This window comes from Rhineura floridana, chromosome 2 (assembly GCF_030035675.1).
Source record: "Rhineura floridana isolate rRhiFlo1 chromosome 2, rRhiFlo1.hap2, whole genome shotgun sequence".
Taxonomy (NCBI): Eukaryota; Metazoa; Chordata; class Lepidosauria; order Squamata; family Rhineuridae; genus Rhineura; species Rhineura floridana.
The window spans coordinates 109,493,885-109,514,936 of NC_084481.1; the positions used below are offsets into that span (position 1 = coordinate 109,493,885).

The 21,052-nt window shown below is 45.0% G+C and overlaps 1 long non-coding RNA gene across 1 annotated transcript in view; it reads right to left on the bottom strand.

The window, feature by feature from the left end:
* Nucleotides 1-13,269: 13,269 nt before the first annotated feature.
* Nucleotides 13,270-21,052, bottom strand: part of LOC133378273 (uncharacterized) — a 29,741-nt gene continuing 21,958 nt past the window's right edge. The window contains exon 3 of the long non-coding RNA XR_009760924.1: nucleotides 13,270-13,963. This is a non-coding gene — a long non-coding RNA (uncharacterized LOC133378273). The remainder of the gene's footprint in view (nucleotides 13,964-21,052) is intronic.

Here is a 21,052-nt window from a genome sequence, read left to right on the forward strand (position 1 = left end):
TATCTTTGTTATTTAATAAATATATTTGGTTTACCAAAGGCCTGATCCTTGGCTGGGGTTTCACAGACCAGAAGGGAGGGTAAGGTAAATACCAAGGCTGAAGAGTGACAAATGGTGGCAGCGGGGAAGGGAAGAATAACACCACAAGTATTCAGAGCAAACCAGGATTATCTGCATTGATACAAAGGGTTTGGGGACAGCTTAAGCACTCATTCACAGAGGTAACCTGATAGAGAGACTCAGGCAGAGTCTCTGGGAATACTGGTTATAGGACGTGACTGGTGGTGCTGCATAGCAGGGGGATCTGTTGAGATCTGTGCTAGAGCGGGGAGAGAAACCATAAAAAAGGACAGTCCAGACTGGTGGAGTCCGTGGTGGTGCCTAGTGACAGGCAGTAACCACAAGCAGGTAGGAACCTGACAGGGAGAGCCAGGGAAGGGCGTCACAGCCTCCCCTTGATCCCTTGTCTGTTCTGAAAACTGTGGTTCCCTTTGTTTAATCTCCTTGCATTTCTGGGTGCCTGATTTGTTTTTATAGCCAGATACAGATATAGCCATATGGCATATTTATATTAGTTATACACAACTGACAAACTGGGAGGCACAAGAATCCTTGTTCTTGCCCTGAAGAGACTTGATCCCTTGTGTGCTGTTGCTCAGAGTACCCACTGCCTTTGCTGCCATTGCATCCCCCTTCTCATACCAAGGGCCTTCCAAACTTAGCCTGCGGCAGGAGAAGGGGGAAGCTGCAGTAAAAACAGCTGGTTTGATGTGCCTGTTTGTTAAAGTGGATATAAGGTTTTTGAACTTTTAGTATTTATTAATTTTATTAATGTTAATAAAATTAATGTTAATACTATAATTAAATCTTAGCAAATTTTAAGTGAGTTCACTTATTTAAAGGTTTGCATCAGCTGATATTTTGCCTCCTGGTCCCTATTTTATATTTATTTTTTATCAGTGTTCTATACTATTTATTATTATTTATTTGGTTATTTATTATTTCATTTATATTCCGCCCTTCCTCCCAGCAGGAGCCCAGGGCAGCACTATCATACAACATGGTTACCACTCATGCCCACCATCATCAAGCTTCAACTAAAAATAATTACCCAACTTAGTTCAGAAATCTTCTATGTATTATTATTGTGATTCTGTACCTGATGAAACAGAAATTTTAGAAAATGAGTATTGGATGGATCAAGAAATTGTAGATTTGCCCTCAGTCTTGGTTTACTAAATAGTGTGTGTGCTGTGGCTGAAGCAAGAGATGTTGCCTTTTAGGAAGGAGAACCAACCATATTCTCTTTTAATGAGCATCCAGCTAACTGGTCAATTGATCCAGCACTGGCAGAGAAAGAAGTAGATTTCCTATCATCCTTACAAATACAAACCTCTTCTTATAAAGAAACATTACACCCAGAAATAAGTTAGGTAAAACTGATTCCGTAGATACAGAGAAACTACTTGGGTGTTAAGGTCAGCCTCATAAATTTTGGGGAAAGAGGGTGGCCCAGGAAAGGACATTCTCTGTGGCAGCCACTAAGTTGTGGGACTCCCTCCCCACAGAGGTGCACCTTTCAACTTTACTATACAGTTTTTGCAAATGCTGAAGACACCTCTTTACCCTAGCCTTTGAAACCCGAAAGGTATATTTTTTGGATCCACCTGTTTTCGTGTTATTTGTGGTTTTAATTTTTAAGGCTATATTTCAGACTGTTGTAATCCATCCTGGGACGACATCATCACCATTATAGAATTTTTCCAGTATACCAGATTTGTACCAATGCAGTTGCTAAAGCATAATTATGTCATTGTTTTCCTTTGTAGCACATATTTCCAGTTGATATGTGACCCTGTTATTCTTACTTGATCTCTCAGCGGCTTTTGATACCATTGACCATGGTATCCCTCTGGGTTGACTTGGTGATATGGGTATTGGAGGCACTTTTTTACATTGGGTCCAATCCTACCTTCAGGGTCATTTTCAGAGAATAGCATTGGGTGATTGTCTTTGTGCTGTGGGGTGCCACAGGGTACCATCTTGACCCCCATGCTGTTTAACATCTATATGAAGCCCTTGGGAGCAGTCATCAGGAGATTTGGGGTGAGGTGCCAGCAGTACGCTGATGATGCCCAGCTCTATTTCTCTGTACCATCTGAATTGGGAGAGGCTGTGCAAGCCCTAGACCACTGCCTGGACTCAATGGTGGGCTGGATGAGGGCCAGTAAACTGAGCCTGAATTCTAGCAAAATGGAGACTCTGGGTTGGTGGTCCCCGAGTTCGGATAATTGGTCAGTTGCCTACTTTGGATGGGGTCGTACTCCCTCTGAAACAGCAGGTCCATAGTCTGGGGGTTCTCTTGGATCCATCTTTGTCACTAGAGGCCCAGGTGACCTCAGTGGCTAGGAGTGCCTTTTACCAGCTTTGGCTGGTAAAACAGCTGTGGCCGTTTCTGGACTGGGATAGCCTGAGCACTGTTGTCCATGTACTGGTATTCTCCAAGCTGGATTACTGTAATGAACTCTAAGTGAGGCTACCCTTGACATTGGTCCGGAAGCTGCAGCTGGTGCAAAATGCGGCAGCGAGACTACTCACTGGGGCAGGGTATTGCCAACATGTCACCCCACTTCTGAAAGAAAGGTTCTAGGTTTGGGGTACAAAGCCCTATACAGCTTGGGACCAGGATACCTGAAAGACCATCTTATCCCGTATATACCCAGTCAATCACTGCGCTCTGTATATGAAGGCCTATCAGGAGGTCCGTTCTGCACAACATAGGAAACGGACCTTTAGTGTAGTAGCACCTACCCTTTGGAATTCCCTCCCCTTAATAAATATTAGACAGGCACCATTTCTGTTATCTTTTCAGCGTTTACTGAAGACTCCTCTTTCAACAAGCCTTTTAAGTTGAGACCCTATCCCAGTCTGCATCTGTGTTGGAATTGCTTTTTAATATGTTTTTTAAACCTTTTCTTTTTTTAAAAAAAAATGTTTTTAAAGCTTTTTTTAAAAAAGTTTTAAAATATGTTTTATTTTAAGGTATTTTAAAGTCTGTTTTTATGATGTTTTAAAGTGTTTTTAGTGCTTTCGTTTGCCACCCCGGGCTCCTACTGGGAGGAAGGGCGGGATATAAATAAAATAATAAATAAATAAAATAAATATAACTTGATCTGATCATGGAATTCATAAAAATCGTGTAGTGATATTTTCCTTGTCCAGAGCATAGCTTTAGGATAAAGTTGCATCTTTTGTTTTTAGTCCTAAAAATCTCAGTCACACAGACTAATTACTATGCAGAATTTCCCAATTTGCCACATAATTATTAAGGCATTGCAGTCAGCACCAGCAACTTAATTGTCTTTAGTATTGCTGCTGTCACAAGCTCGAAGGCGAATGATTAATAAAACACAATTATTTACATTGTAATGTCAGCATTTTAATTAAACTGAAAATGCAGTTCATTTGCCTTTTGCCATGGGGCTGATTTCGTTTTAAACAAAAAATTAAGGCCCACTCTCAAAATCAATCTCTCCTCACCATCATGCCTGTCTTAATTGCAACTTGAGAGATGGATCTCTTGTCATCTTTACAAATCATTGGTCCCACTGATAACAAATGTCTTCAGCAGGATAGCCTTTGAATTCTTGAGTTTTCTCATCCCAATGAAACATTTTCATATCTAGCCTACTGAAATATGTCCTATGTTGTTCTGGTATTTCTAAACCTCATGGCCAATGCTAGTCCAATAGTAGACCCACTGAAATCAGTGGACTTAAATCCATTCATTTAATTCCATTGATTTAATTGGCTACACTATGAGAATGACTAACATTGGATATTGTCATTTAAGTTTTAGTGTGTTAATTAGTAATAATTGTAAGCAAGGCCAAACATATTAATATTGCCATATTGTACCTCCAAATCAGAATGGGTTCCCATTACCAGTCATAATACAAAAACCTTAGTTCAGTGAAAAGCATATGAAACCAGGCCACACTATCTGCATGGACACCAGTGAAATGCAAATTCAAGCTGTTCCATACCATAGCACTGTGGAAATCCTTGTTATTGGGTCACAGGTAATACCTGTCTTTATATAGATGGGAGGGGGCTCCAGACAGTCAGTATTTTGCAGGTGGGATTCAAGAGCATATGGGAACACTAGGTATGTGTGTTTAAAGAGGGTTAAAGGGTTCTGTTGCTCTAGTGCAACAAATCCACTCTTTTGTGGTTTGGAAGGTGACAGGGAAATGCATTGAAAAGTGTGGGATGAATGAATGATTAATGAGAAGTGTAAACACCCTGAAAGCAAATCAGAATGAATGCAGGATGAATGCTCACTGTCATGTAACAGCCCCATAAACAAATCAGAATGAATGCTCAAGAAAGACAGGACTTAGGCTGTGGCAGCCCTGTAGCCAGCCTTCCTCGTTAGGTGGGGCACTTGAAGGGGAGAGGCGCATAGTGCCATCCAATCCTCCTCCCACACACACACACAACTGGTGGTGAGGACGTGAGTGGCAGGCCAAGGGAAGGAAAAGGCAAAGACCTTCCCTCTCCTCCATCCGGAAAGGGTGTTAACTTGTTTGAATGAAATCTAATCTGTTGAATTGTCTCACCCTTTTTTGAGAGATCACCAGGAATGCCAGACTCAGAAGCTTGACTTTGCCTTTTTCACCTGTGGTCTGTCCCTGTGTTCCGAGTCTTCATGAACTGAACTCCTTTGGTAAAGACAGTGAGTTCCTGAGCTTGACTTTCATGCTGGATTGGGTATCTCAGTTTTAGATTCCACCTGAAAAACAAATTTGTCCATACTCCAAGTTTAGGAAAGGGCAGAGAGAAAATAAATAGTTTAGGGTGTATTTGTTAACTCCTCCCTGAGAGTCCTTCCTTCTAGTCTTGTTCCTGACCTTTAGATTTTCCTTCCTGTTGGACAATCAAGGGAGAACTTTTAAGTGGCTGCTAAATAAAGGACAGGCAGAGCAATCCAACTAATGGCAAGCCGGTAGAAGAGGGGCTAAGAGAGGACAAGTCTGTGGAATGGTCCACAGTGGGCATCCATTTCATGTTTGGGAGCTGCTGTGCTGGCTGAATGCAGGGTCAGCTGGGAGCTGCACGCAGGGACCAGAAAGTAAAAGCTGGCTCTCACAAATACCCCTACCAGGGAATAAGTGCTCTCCATAGACTTTCATTGTAGTTATTTTCTTAGACTAAACTTTCTCCTGGCGTAACTTTGGCTTGGATTGGAACCTGCAGGAGCACTCTGAATTGGATTGGATGTTGCCTAAGTCCTCTCCCCTTGGCCCCTCCTCCAACATGCCCTCAAAACACCCTTTTTCGGGCCTTACACCAGCTTCCGCTGGCACTCCTTCTGCCGGGTTGGGCTTCCCGGTGGACCTCCAGCTGAGCTGGCAGGGTCACAGCTCCACCGTGGCTGAACCGGGATGAGGGGCTTCTGCTGATGGAAGCTTGCTGAGCCGGGACCCTGCTGGCTCAGTCAGGGGTTCGCCATATCCAACTACCCTCAACCTATCATAAAAACAAGTTGGATTACACCCTTACTAAGCAATTGGAAACTAATTGTGGGAAGTGATTGGAATTTTTTTTACTGGTTGCTAGGTTGATTTTTCTGTGCAGAAACCAGAAAAGGCCTCACACTGAGCTGTACATATTGGGAAAATCAGAAATTAGGCCTGAGCTACAGCCTAGGTGGCCAGCCAGCCAGCCAATTGTAGTGTATACAGCACTATTTCTGTTCCTCTAAGGCTATTTTCATCCTTAGCCATCAAGTACTCAAGAAAAAGATTAAAAAATAGCCACTATGTGAGTACAATGAGTGTTTTAAAAGAGTAAAGGGTAACGTAGAGTAGCCATTTTTTCAGATCACTTTAAGGTATTTCTGTATTTCACCCTTTAGGAATAAGCACCCAATCCTGCCCTACTCATTAGAATTAGAATCACTGTAGAATTAACACTGATCGGCAGATCAACCTATTCTCCCTCCAGGTGTGACTAATGGAAACACTTTGATCTGGCCACTAGTGTGTTTACAGCCATATTTTTGACAATAATGAAAACTAAAAGGTTAAAAAACTCAGCTCTATTACTGTCCAAAACTTTAATAAAAATAGATGAAATTACAGGTGCAATTAAAAACAAAATGCCAAAACGGATGTATTTTTGGCAATAATGAAAAAAATAAAGCTTAAAAAATCTCAGCTTGACTACTTATATATAAATGGAGATTCATTTTTTCATCTTTCTGTTGTTCAGATATCTTTTAATGTAATATCTGATGTTGGATATACTTCTAATATGAAACAATAATAAAAATTAATTGAAATCATAAATAAGTGATTCTGTTACATGCTATGAGTACATTTGTCTTCCACTCCACAGAGTTTTCTCTGAAGGAGTATTACAAAAGGTTTTAAGATCCTTATTACATTAAACAAGTAAATACAGTGATGGTTATACTAAAAATGCATGGAATGTTCAGTTGCATTTCACATGAATATAAACATTATTAGGTTTTGATATAACCCATTATCAATCTGTTGAGTATATAGAACTTTGCTTATTTTATGCCCAATTGCTTTTGCCACAGTTCCATCATAAATTCATTCTTTTCCATGTATTCATGGGGAAAATCAACCACAGTACTAGATTCATTTTTCCATCAAGATACTTTGTACGTGCTGCATATTAATATGTGCAATTTAAAGTAGTCTTTTGTAGCCTGCATGCATTTGCTGTTTGTATCTCTTTGGTTCTGAACAATTATATTACAATATAAGCTTTCCTTCCGTAGTTAGCTGAATAGAGCAGCAGTGCCCAACTTTTCATATTCTAGGCAAAGGTGGACATATACAATGTCCTAACTCCCTTGTCCTGCCCTGTCTTTAAGTTCTTCTGTAGTACAGAGAGTACTCTGAACCTTTTGCAAACTAGACTCACAACTCTATCTAGCTATTGTTATATATTACAGAAAGGTATTTTCTACATATGGATCAGAACAGCCATGATATCAAGATCCTTCAGTAAGGATCCAACTCCAGTGAACTCCGTCTTTGTGAACCCATCATTGTATTATAAGATTGGGTGGTGGTGGTATAGATGTCATATTTGGGTCCCCTCCAAACCTATGGTTTTATATCTGTAAGATATATCTGTTTTACTGTTGTTTTTAAATTTTAATGTTTAATGTATTGTTTTTATTCTGTACATCGCCCAGAGTGGCTGGTGAACCAGCCAGATGGGCAACTAATAAATTCAATAATAATAATAAGATGGGATTCTGTAGAAGAAGAAACTGGTGGTTTTTACTGTTGTTTTTACACCATTGTTGTCAATGGCCCTTGCCACACATCTTTTTGTTTGGCTAAAGAGTTGGCCAAGTACAGATGAGTGCCATAGAAACCTCTAACCAGTGATGCTTCCAGAAGGAGGGGGCAGGCCTTCCCCTCACACCTGCTTGGAGGCCACATCATCCATAGGGTAGGAGAACAATAGGCCATGGATTAGTCTGGCCTAGTCTTGTTTGGAGCTGGCAGCTGATAAGACACAGAAGCTTGACTAACTCTCTGTGCTGTAACCAAAGCGATGACTTTAGGACCTCCCCCCCCCAAAAAGGCCTAATGGGGAAGCAAGATCTGTTGGAATGTTAATGCTCTGAATGCTTCCATCTTAGCTTGAAAAAAATGAAATGGACTGCCTTCAAGTCGATTCTGACTTATGGCTACCCTATTAATAGGGTTTTCATGGTAAGCAGTATTCAGAGGGGGTTTACCCTTGCCTTCCTCTGAGGCTGAGAGGCAGTGACTGGCCCAAGGTCACCCAGTCAGCTTCATGGCTGTGTGGGGATTCAAACCCTGGTCTTCCAGGTCGTAGTCCAACACCTTAACCACTATATATGGCAGATGTCAGGTGTTGCCACCACTCACCATATGCTCAGAGGCACATGTTACCAAATTCTTTCAAGCTACACAGGAAGTGCATTGGACTGTGAAAGAACAACCCAAATTGTGTTTGCCTTTTTACAAATTTGTAGAGCAGTACAATATCTCAGAGAGGAGGTCAGGTCTCCTGCTCCCCTGGTGCATTCACTATAGCTGCCCAATTTCCCTGCTTTTTAAAGTTTGATAGAAATATCTGTTGGCTATAGGTACATTCTTAAACCACAAGGTTTTTTTGCCTATTAGTGAATTTCTCTGCTTTTTAATCCAGGAGGTAAGAAATGGGATCCTGTGCAAGTTTGCTGAGAATGGATTGATCATTTGCATGCTTATTGAGTTCAGTGGGATTTACTCCCCTGCAATCATGCTTAGGATAGGTGAAACTGACCACAGAGGATGGGGAGGAGGAGGAAGGGGAGGAAATGCAGAGGGGAGGACTGGGATGGGAGCAGACAGGAGGGGGAGGGGAGGAGAAGGTTTGATCATTTGCATGTTTATTGAATTCAGTGCGATTTACTCCCATGCAATCATGCTTAGGATAGGTAAAAATGAACGTGGGGGAGGGCGGGAGGGAAGGAGGGCTGGAGTGGGCAGGGGAGGAGGAAGAAGGGGGAGGGGAGGGGAGGAGGAAGGGAGAGGAGAGGGGAAGAAAGGGAAAGGCAGGTCTGATCATTTGCATGAGTTCAATGGAATTTACTCCTATGCAATCATGGTTAGGATAGGTAAAACTGACCTAGGGGAAGGGGAAGGAGTGGATTGGAAAGGAGCAAAGGAAGGCGGAGGGGAGGGCAGGTTTGATCATTTGCATGCTTATAGAGTTCAATGGTATTTACTCCCGTACAATCAAGATAGGTAAAACTGACCATGGAGAGGAGGAAGGGGAGGGGGAGGAGGGCTTTGGAAGGGGATGGGGATGGGGAGGAAGGGGCAAAGGAGGAAGGAGAAGAGAGGGTGGTTTTGATCATTTCTATACTTTTTTAGTTCAGTGGGATTTATTTCTGGGCAATCATGTTTGAAAATGGAAATGGACTGCCTTCAAGTCGATCCCGACTTATGGCGACCCTATCCTATGAATAGGGTTTTTATGGTAATCGGTATTCAGAGGTGGTTTACCATTGCCTTCCTCTGAGGATGAGAGGCAGTCCCTGGCCCAAGGTCACCCAGTGAGCTTCATGGCTGTGTGGGGATTCGAACCCTGGTCTTCCAGGTCATAGTCCAACACTGACCTGGGGGAGGGGCAAGGAGGGGAGGAAGGGGGAGGGGAGGAGATTGGGTGGGTGCACACTGAGCAGAAGGGAAGCCCCTTTCCTTTCCAAAAGGAAAACATTGTGAACAGTATCATTGTTTTTCAGCGTTTCCCTCACTTTTTTATTCTACAGCAGGCACATGTAGCCTCCCACCCAAATTTAAACCAAAGCTGTCCCTGGCCACATCGAACCAGACCTTTATTTCACTTTGGACAGTCATGGCTTCTCTCAAAGAATCCTGGGAAGTGTATTTAGTGAAGAGTTACTAGGAGACACCCTGTTCCCCTCACAGAGCTTCAATCAGAGTGGCTGACTGTTAAACCAGTCAGTGTGGCCACTGGAGCTCTGTCAGTGGAACAGGTGTCTCCTCTCAGCACCCTTCACAACCTACACTTCCCAGGATTCTTTGGGGGAAGCCATGACTGTCTCAAGTAAAATCAGTCTGGTGTGGATGTGGCCCCCTGATTAGGCAAGCCAAGCAGCTGGGAGTCTGGCTTTTAGAACACTGACAGTTGGTTCTTACTGACGATGCCCAACACTATCATTCACTTCAATGCAAAATTTCTTAAATTAATTAAATATCTGCCAGGCAATTTTTAACTTTTAAACTGCAGAAGATAAAGGTCTTTTTAGACTTTGAACTCTCTATTCTCTCTGACTGTTTTGTGTATCTCCATGAAAAATTAGAAGTTTGTTAAGCAAGCGTTTCTGAGTTCAGGACTATAAGTTTTGCAAGGTTTTGTTTCGAAATGAGCTTATGGGAAACATCAGAATGGCATGGGGGTATTTTCAATTTAACATTGCGGAATGTGAAAAATCCACGCTGGTTATAGTATACAGCTACTCCCGTAGCTGTATAATGTCACTACAAGATTATCCAAATTCCAGAGTGAGCAAGGGGATAGCAAACATAGGTTGGGATGTCTTGAAGAAATGAGAGAGTGAACATTCTAGATTCAAAACTCCTTATTTGCTTATGAGGAGATATCCCATTGCACATAAAACTCTAACAGGCTATATGATCTCATGACGAAGCTTATATATATTTCTCATGAAACTGGAATTCCATACATAATTCATTGGGCAAAGTGCTTTTAGGTCATATAGTGACATATTGTAACCAGTTTCTCCAGACTTCAGTCAAAGAAAAAAATAATATTATAGAGATGTGCAAGTCTATTGAATCATAGATTTGTCTTGTAAATCTTTCTGCTGCTGCAGATAAGCATAGTGTTTAGGATAATTAAAGATAGCACAATACAGCCATTGATGATTGTGGCATACACACAAATTAATTTTGCCTCATGGTAGACCAAGGTAAGCAAACATTTTTCATCCCAAGGGCCATATTCCCTTCTGAGCAACCTTCTGAGGGCCATATGCCTCAGGTGGAGCAATGAATATAAATTCAGTTAATTTAAAAATGAACTGAGAAATGGATGTGACTCTAACATTTGTACAATAGGCTAATTTCTACACATCCCTCCATCCAGACAAGAGGTATTATCAGAGTTCAGAGATGCATTCCAGCCAGGCAAAAACGAAGTATGAAGCAGAATAGTGAAGGGTGCGAGGGAGAGTTCAGAGGGCCGGATAGAAAGGTCTGGAGAGCCACATTTGGCCCCCAGACCTCAGGTTCCTTAACCCTGTGGTAGACTGTGTTCAACATGTTTTGCAGGATTTTGAGGCACTGCTAAATCCTGAAAGGTTGCTTGACCACAAATGTGGGGATATGTAAACCTGCACTGAGAAATTCCATTTGTCTTATCAAACTCTTTTGTCTTCCCTCAAAATTCCTCATATATATTGCGTGACAAACAGGGCCATCCAGGGACTTGGGGACTTAGACCCCTTACTTTTTGGGGAGCAGGGTCTCAATAGGGTCCCTATGTCTTCATCATCCTATGAGCCAATCAGCATAAAAGGGAAATGTGTTAGCAATGGAGAAGAGTCTTCTAAGGTGCTTCCTTGCCTTTTCCTGCTGCTTGGAGCCAATCAGAGTGAAAGGAGTTGAGTCACCCACTGAGAAGACTCTTTTCAGTAGCTAACACTCTCCCCTTTCATGCTGATTGGCCCCTAGTGATGTCTGTTGTTGTGGGAGAAGACATTAACAAGGATCTCATTCTCAACCCAACAGCAAAAGAAAAGGCAGGAGAGGGAGTGTGACTATGACTGTCATGAACGGACTCTGCACTTCTGAATTTGCCACTACATTATTGCTGACAAAGAATCTTCACACACACTTTGAATTTTGCTTTCTGGCAGAATCCATCCACCTTGGGATGTTCCTTTCTCTCAAAGTTTACTAGACTTTCCAAAACTCTTTTGGTATCCCTAGAAATTCCATAGATGTTTTGACTGAGGACTCTACTAAATTCAAATGGAATTTCGCTTCAGGTAAAATTTTGATGGCAACTATGAGATATAATAGTGGAAGCATAATGTGATAATAGTGTACACATCACAGGTAATGCTGGTGCTTTCATAGTACCTTCAAGTCTTCCAGTAAAAGCCTGAACACTATTGCCTTTCTTCAACCTAACACAACTGCTCATCATAAACACAGAAGCATCCTTAGATAATTACAGGACAAGGGAGACTCAGATTTGTCTTGATGGGACCCTAATTTCTAGGATGCTTAGCAATAGGGCCTTTTGTATGGAGTACCGTCAACTCTTTTTTTGTTGCTGCCCATGGCAGACATTTTATGCCAGCATCCACAGCGCTTTTATCAAGATATGAGTACCACCACCTCATTTTTTACAAAAAGAAAAAAGAAAAGAGACAGAAAGAAAAGAAAAGCACTGCTTAGTACCATGGTTGCAAAAGCACTGCTTGGTGGTTTCCTTATACATTAGCTTAGGAGCTGTTGTCTCTTTAAAAAAACAACAGTAGATGTCTAGGTTTGACCTATTCTATGGCTTATCTTCAAGTACTAGGGCATGACAGACTAGAAAAGCCCTAAAGTAATAGGCTATGTGCTTGAAGAGGCATAAGTTTCCATTTTCTGCAAATGGAAAATTGTTTATTATTTCTGATTTCCTTCACTTGTTCTGTCCCTCTGAGTGTATCACATTGAACTTGAGTTCCAATAAAGCAACACCACCACCTACAGCTCAAACACCAAACTGTCCATCAAATATTAAATAGCCTGTTACAACTGCACTATAACTTTTTTTTTAAACCCACAAATATTGTTTGTTTTGAACATATTTGTCTGCTTGTGAACATCTTTAAATTGCTTTCTATTTTCAGCACTGGACCTTTCAAAAACACAGGACAACGCCCCCCCCCGAAAACTCTGTTTTGTTTAGCTCACACTACATCAGCCCATTGGCAAAATCCACTGTGTGAAATGGATTGTGAGATCCCAGAGTCTTGCACCAGCATCACAAACAAAGGGGGAAACTACATGACTTAGGAAAGCTCCATGATATCTGTGAATTTCAAACAGCCCCTCCACTAACAGGGCTTTGCCAGTGTTCCAGCTGCCCATGGTGGTAACAAGCCCCATCTCATGCAATCCCAGTGCATTAACTGAAGGCTAGCTGGTCCTTGCTATCTGATCTTCACTTACATCCAGAAGTGGATGTGGCAGATAAAGTTAGGAAAGGCAGGACTGGAAAAGAAAAAGGAGAAATAAAAAGCAGAGAGAGGAGCCCCAGCTTGCTCTTGGGAGTTGAGGAAGATGATGAATGAGAGGCTGGTTCAAGGCCAACAAAACAAGAGATCCCAGATAGGTGCTCAAAGGATCTGGAACTGGATCCGGATCCAGACTAGAATCAACTTGTTGTTATGGAGACCCTAAAAGCACAACACTGGGAGTAGTCCACTAGAAGGAAAATCCCACCTAGGGATGAGGAAGAAATCCATTCAGTTCTCATTTTAATGCAAACTTACCAAAGGTACCATTCCTGGACTAATATATAAATCAAAACACAGCTCTCCTTTGAAAATTGCACCTCTAAATTTTGTGATGAAGTTCAGCAACCAAAGAATGCTTTAAAAATGTTTATATTAGTGAAAAGCAAACAAAAATAGTAAAAGAGAAAGCAGCATACAACATCTATTAAGGAAAAATTGTGTACAACATTTCACGTGAACTGTTTAAAAAGTCACAAAAGTATGCAGAAATGGTGCAAATTGGAAAAAATTGAAAAACCAAAACTGTCAGATCCATCTATCCCTAATCCCAACCCAAAGTCCATGGTTAACCAAAGTAATTGCCTCTCTGCTGTAAAGGATCAGACACTTTTTTTCCTTTACAGTCCTGAGGATACCAGCCTCTGAGAACACCTGGAGTGTGACACCACTGGGATAAAGTAGGGCTGCCAGGTGCAAAAGGTAACACTTGCCAAAAAAGGGATTTATCAGTAGCCCCTGATCCCATACTTCCCACTTTAGGCTTTTACTGACACTAAAATAGTGTTTCTCCATTCTCCCCAATAAACATCAAATAAGTGTCCTGCAATCTCTGCTCATAACAATGCTCCAGGCACTATGGAAATGTCACTATAATTCTTCACATTATTATATGCCCTTTCCTTTCTTACATTTTTTAGACACAGGACAAGCTAGCAATGTTGACATTTGAAGTATCACTAGTGGCACTCACTTCAGCACCTACAGATACAAATAGCATAGTTCACACTGCTTTGTTTCAGGCTCCTTGCAAATCCAAAATTACATCTATAATGTTTCCTCTTGTTTGGCATTCTGCATTTGTTTTCCTTGAATGTGGCAGCTAGACACTAGGATCTGTAAGAAAAATATATATTTTTATATATTAGTGTTAAAACTTTGGAAAAGTTAACATGTAGATGATGATGATGATAAACATTGTACTTACCTGAACATAAGAACCCTACTGGATCAGAACAAAGTTCTCACAGTGGCCAACCAGATGCCAGCAAGATGCCAACCAGATGTGGGAAACCCCTAAGCAGGACATGAGTTCAATAGCACTCTCCCATTTTTGTCATTGTACAAAAACTCTTGTCAGTGTATGTGAACCCGGTACTTGCATTTGGTCCATGCTTACAACAGCTTCATGCCTGTGGTGAACGGGTTGTTTAAATTGTTCACTATGAGCAGCAGCCATGTAGCTTTCTCTTTCTCATTGTGAAATTCCCATTGAATTTCACTGAATATTAAAATTCAAGGCAAATTTGAAATGTCTTCTCAGGGATTTCAAGGAAAGTTAAAAGAATGTCAACAATATTAGCAATATTTCTCATAAGGGTTTGACACATCTCTAACACAATCTGCATTTGGAAGCAATAAAATGTCATGGTCCCTGGTCATGGGCCAATGTTGACATGATTTCAGTCTTTCAGTCCAGAGTACCTAAAGGACTACCTTCTCCCAAATGAAATATGCCTGCTTCTTGAGGTCATCTAATGAAGCCTTGCTTTGAGTTCTGCCATCATAAGAAGTCACTCAGTGGTGACCATAGGCAGGGCCTTTACTATAGCAGTGTCCATTCCCTCCCTCTGGATCTTCATCTAGCCCCTTTATGTAGGTCTTCCATTGGGCTGTCAAGAGTATGCTGTTTCAGCTGCTTTTGTTTTTGTCAGCTTGGCATTTGTTACCAACCTGTTTTGTGCAGCTCTTCTGTTTTCTTCATTGTATTTTATTTGCTAGCTGTTGTGGGCCTTTGGAAGAAATATTTATTATTATCCATTACTAATAAGATGATCCACTTGTCACAAACAAGAAATCACCATAATCAATTAAAAAGCTGAGTAGCATCCAGAGGTGAACTGTCTTGGATCAGGAAGACAAGTGGAGCAAGCTGTGGAGGTGCAGAACCCAGACCCAGTCCCCTACACAAAGCCTGAGCCTATCACCCAGTAGTTGGTTGAGCCAGAGACCTCTGAACTAGGATCTTCAGTCAGCACCATCTGAGAGAGTTCCCTGAGGAGCTGTCCACTTTACACCAGGGGTTTCCACATATACCAGTACCTGCTCATCAGTGCAGGTAATGCACAAGACAGCAGCTGATGGAAAGTTGATGGAGCTTTAGGCTCTGAGTCAGAGGACTAACCCATTAATACAGTCTCTATTCTTCCAGAAGCAGGTGGAGCTTGGGAGGGAGAAAAGCCCTCAGTTGAGCACTGGACCCTGTTAGAGCATGTTTTCTGCTTGGAGCTATCCATGGTACTGCAACTCCAGCCCAATGCTACCTGCCTAAGACTGCAATCCAATACACACTTACCTGGGAATGAGTCCAATTGAACCCAAAGGAGCTTATCTCTGAGTAGAGAAGTTTTGGATTGCACTGATAGACACTGTCAGATGTCTATAATACCCCATGGTCCCCTGCTCATCAGAGGAGTACGAGGGCTATGTTTCCCTTGAGGCAGGTAGCACTGAGGTGGTTAATTAATTTATTATTTATTACAGGTTATTTATTTATTAAAAGTAATAGTCATCCGTTATGGTATAATTATATTCCAAGGGCAGTTAACAAAAGAATAAGAAGAAAAATTCCAATATGCTTCACCTGCCCCATACAATTCATTTCTCTAAATACTATGCTGCAAATAAATGCAGCATAGGATTTAGCCTTTGTAAAATGGCAGCCATGTTGTTACAGTAATACATGTTTTTGGGGCTGAGAGATAAAATTAGAATAAGCCATACCATATCTTTCATAAATACATCCACTTTGGCTTTTAAGAAAATGAAATACGTCACTCATAATTTTTTGACTAAAAATTCCTTCCACGTTGTCCCAAAGTCAAGGTACCCCAATCTAATTATAGCTCTGGATATTCCACTCTTGACAGGGTCTACAGCATGTTCAAGCAGATGAAAACCTATTCGGTAAGCACTGCACGCTGCTCTTTACTGACCTCCATCAGGCTCTTGACCAAGTGCAGCAAGCAACTGATGGGATATGAAAAGGCAAATCAGTATTTCTGCAGAGATGGTGTGATTGACAGATGGGGCTGCCTAGTGGAGCAGGAAGTGAAGCTGTATCAAAATAATATGGTTTTCTATATGTCCTTGCACTCAACAAGACTTCAGTAGTAATTGAATGTCATCTAATGAGTATGTTTTCAGAGCCTATCATTGTATTACAGTGGACATCATTTTTAGTGAGATGTTCTAGTAGATGTTGTCAAAGGTGCATGTATATCACTGTGATTGCCAGTCTCAAAAATCTATGTTTCTGACTATAATAACAAGCAGCTTCCAATTCCATGCTACAACCTGAGTAATCCCTGCTGGCCATATTTCAAGGGGGCTGAAAATATAAGGCATTTAGACAATGACATAGGTAACCAAAGAACATCTGGGAAAGTAAGTATTTCCCTGCATGGCAGGGATAAAGCCCACTATGTGAGTTCTGCAGAGAATCTAGAATATTGAGCTAGCCACAAAAATTATAGTTCACAGAGCCAGCTATATTCCTACTGTAGAGTATAGTTGTGAAGGCTGAAGATCAATAGAATGATGACTGTGTGATTGACATGGATGAATCACACACATTTAACTAAATTACCAAAGTGAGTATACCAAAATCCATATATCGTATATACATATATGATCATATATACATAGCCATTGTGAGTTCAGTGGTGTGACAGAATTGCCATGGTAATTGATACAAAACAGGTATCAGGTTAAATCAACCCTGACATCTTGCTAAAGATCAGCTTAAGAAGAATCCCTTTTTATAAGAAGGCTGTATTATCTCCTTTGGGGCTGCTGTCAGCTCTACACTGCATCAGCAGTGTCAGGGGGGGCTGGAAATTCCTGGGTCTTTGGCAAGGAAAGAAAGTCCTTAGCCAGCAGTCGGGTTGTAAATCTGCCAGGCCTATCCGAAGCGTACTTGCCGAATCAGAAGTCCAGAAGCGAGGTCAGTGGAGGTCCGGGATCAATTGCCAAGGAGGTCAGTCAAAGAGATGCTGCAGGGAAAGTAGGTCTACACAAAGCCACGCCTGACGTTGCAGTCAGCAACAAGCTGCAGCCAAGGTGTGCCTTATAAAGAGCAGGATGGACAGCAGGTGTGAGCCCTCAGCGTTTGGGCCTTAAGGAGACAGGCCTGCCTCTCTTCTGCCTGACCTTCTGCTGTCTACGTTCTGCAGGTGAAGGGGGAGTATCCTGTTCACTGTCTGTGTCTGGCTGCAGGGCCTCTGCTGTCCCTGGGGTGCTCTGCAGCTGAGGGGCAGAAGGAGCTGGATTCTCAGGAGGCTCCTCCGTGTCTCCTGCTGCTCCTGGGTCTGCTGCTGTTACTCTCGAGTCGTCCTCAGCTGAGGAGTCCTCTGACGGGGCCATGACACTATCCCCCGCCCCACGACTAACCCTCCGCCTCCCGCCGGGGCCCGGCTTATCCGGGTAGCGCTGGTGGAAGCACCGGACCAGACGAGGGGCATGTACCTGCGCCGCATCTTCCCATGAGCGTTCCTCAGGGCCGTACCCCTGCCAGTCTATGAAGTACTGGAGGCGGCCCCAATGCCTCCGGGAGTCCAGGATCTGTGCCACTTCGAATTCCTCTTCTCCGTTGACTTGTATCGGTGGTGGGGGCCGTGGTTGACTACCCAAGGGGTGAGGCGGGAGAGCGGGAGTCAGCAGTGATCTATGGAAGACAGGGTGAATGAGGAAGGAGGCAGGGAGTTGGAGCCGGAACGCCACCGGGTTAATTTGCTGGGTGATCCGGAAGGGACCTGCATTCCGAGCCTCCAGCTTGTGAGACGGCCGTTGCGAACTCAGGAATTTGGTCGAGAGCCATACCCGGTCCCCTACCTTCAGCAGCGGGCCTGGTTGGCGGTGGCGGTCAGCAAAGTGCTTATACGCGTCCTTGGCCTGCTCCAGCTGCTCCTTCAGGACTGCCTGCAGGGCTTGCAACTCCTGCAGCATGACATCCGCAGCGGGGACCGGCGACGGGGGTCGCACTGAGGGGAAGAATCAGGGGTGGTAGCCGTAAGAGGCAAAGAACGGGGTCTGGCGCGTGGAGGCATGCACGGAGTTATTATACGCGAACTCCGCCAGCGGTAACAGATCCACCCAATTGTCCTGTTGGAAGCAGGTGTAACACCGCAGGTATTGTTCGACGGTGGCGTTGGTACGTTCTGTTTGTCCATCTGATTGAGGGTGGTGGGCGGAGGACAAATGGATCTGGACGTTCAGGGCCCGAAACAGGGCCTGCCAGAACCGGGCGGTGAACTGGGCTCCTAGGTCAGAGATCAGGTGGTCGGGGAGGCCGTGTAACCGGAAAACCTGGGTCAAGAACAGTTGCGCAGTTTCTGGGGCAGAGGGTAGGCCGGCACAGGGGAGGAAATGGGCCATCTGGGTGAACAGGTCTACGACTACGAGGATGGTGGTCATTCCCCGGGAGGCCGGTAAGTCTGTGATAAAATCCAGGGAGACCGAGCGCCAGGGCCCGGGGGGGGATAGGCAGTGGGAGCAGGAGCCCCGGGGGCTTGCCGGGGTGGCTCTTGGCTCGCTGGCAGGTATCACAGGCCGCTACATAGTCCTTGACGTCTGCTTGGACCCGGGGCCACCAAAAATCCCGTAGGACCAGGTGGAGGGTTTTATACGTTCCAAAATGCCCTGCCTGCTGGCTGTCATGGCAGAGGTGGAGCACCTCTCCCCGCAGAGCTCCCGGGGGAACGTACAACCGGTTCCGGTGATACAAGAGGCCCTGCTGCAAGGAAAAGGGGCTGTCCCGGGCGGGCATCCCTGACTGGAGCTCTCGCTGCTGGGCCAGGGCGTAGGGGTCCTTTTGGTGCTGTTCCTGCACCCGGTCCAGGAGGGGTTGTGGCTGGTGGGTAGTGGCGAAGTTCTCTGGGCGAAGAATTGGGTGAAGGGGGCGATCGACCTGCTCGGCTTGGTATTCTGGCTTGCGAGAGAGTGCATCTGCTAGGGTGTTTCGACGGCCAGGGAGGTAGGTGACCGTGAACTGGAACCGGGAGAAAAACAGGGACCACCGGATCTGGCGTTGGTTCAGCCTTCGGGCGCTTTGCAGGTGCTCCAGGTTTCGGTGGTCTGTTCGTACCTGGACCGGATGGCGTGCCCCTTCCAGGAGATGACGCCAGGTCTCGAAGGCTACTTTGATGGCCAGTAACTCCTTCTCCCAAATGGTGTAGTTCTGTTCCGAAGCATTGAGTTTCCGGGAGTGGAACGCACAGGGGAGCAGGGACTGCTTGCTCCCCACCGGCTGAAGTAGGACCGCTGCCACTGCCTTATCCGATGCATCGGCCTCCACTATGTAAGGTCGGGTAGGGTCGGGTTGCTGGAGGATGGGTTCAGATGTAAAGGCATGTTGGAGGCGCCGGAAGGCCTGTTGAGCGGCCTCGGTCCAAACAAACTTCTCTTTGCCTCGAAGCAGGTCTGATATGGGCATGGTGAGTTCGGAGAAGTGGGAGATGAACCGGCGGTAATAGTTGGCAAAGCCCAAGACGCGCTGCACATCTTTGGGGCTTCGCGGAGCTGCCCAGTGGAGGATGGTCTCAATTTTGGCGGGGTCCATCTGGATACCCGAGGGCGAGATCCGATGGCCTAGGAAATCCACGGTCGTGAGGTCAAAGGCGCATTTTTCGAGCTTGGAGAAGAGGCAGTGCTCCCGCAGGCGCTGCAGCACCGCTCGAACGTGCTCCTTATGTTCCGAGGGGTTCCGCGAGTAGATCAGGATATCATCCAAGTAGATCACCAGGAAGCGGTCTAGGAGGTCCCGGAAGATGTCATTCATGAAGTGCTGGAAGACGGCAGGAGCGTTGCACAAGCCAAACGGCATCACGGTGTACTCAAAGTGCCCATAACGGGTGCGGAAGGCCGTCTTCCACTCATCGCCCTCCCGCATACGCACCAGGTTGTAGGCCCCTCTCAGGTCTAGTTTGGTGAAAATGCGAGCACCCCGCAGCCGCTCTAACAGTTCTTGGATCAGGGGCAGAGGGTAGCGATTCCGAACTGTAATCTGGTTGAGGGCGCGGTAGTCATTGCACAGCCGGAGTTCCCCACATTTCTTTTTGACAAAGAGGACAGGGGCGGCTGCAGGGGACGTGGAAGGGCGAATGAACCCTCGGCGCAGGTTCTTGTCGAGGAACTCTCTGAGGGCTGCCAGTTCGGGTTCTGACAGGGAATAAAGCCGGCCCATGGGAATCTTGGCTCCGGGGAGCAGGGCAATGGGACAGTCGTAAGGACGATGGGGCGGCAACTGGTCTGCCTCTTGCTTCCCAAACACATCTGCGAACTCCCGGTACTGTTCCAGTAAGGCCTCGGGCACGGAGCTTGCCTCCTGGGTCATCAGGATGCGCTCCTTCGGCCTCCAGCAGTTGGCTTGGCAATAGGGGGATCCGAGGGTCAGTCGGCCCGTGGACCACTGGATGATGGGGTCATGCCGCTGGAGCCATGCCAGGCCCAGCACAACCGGGAAGTGGGGTGCGGCAGCCAGGTAGAACTGGAGGCTTTCCTCGTGCTCCCCCAGGGCCATGTCGAGCGGCACTGTCTCCTGTACTACAGGGCCCGAGGCAAGAAGCCGGCCATCAATAGTCTCCACCAGGAGGGGGCGGTGAATGGGTTGACTAGGAACCCGGTGGAGCTTGGCAAAGGACACGTCCATAAAATTGCTGGTGGATCCTGAGTCCAGCATGGCGGGTACTTGTAGGGTCCCCCTTCCGGGGACTGTCAGTGCGATCAACACGGTCAGATGCTTGGGCGGTGAGGAACTGAGGTGGCAGGCCCCTTGAACCATGAGGGTGCCCCGGCTCAGGGGCCTGTGAAGGCCGGGGCATGGGCGTTTCCCAAGGCAGGGGCTGTGGGTCGTTTCGCAGAACACTGGGCTGCAAAATGTCCCGGGGCCCCGCAATACAGGCAGAGGCCCTGTTGCCGGCATCGCAG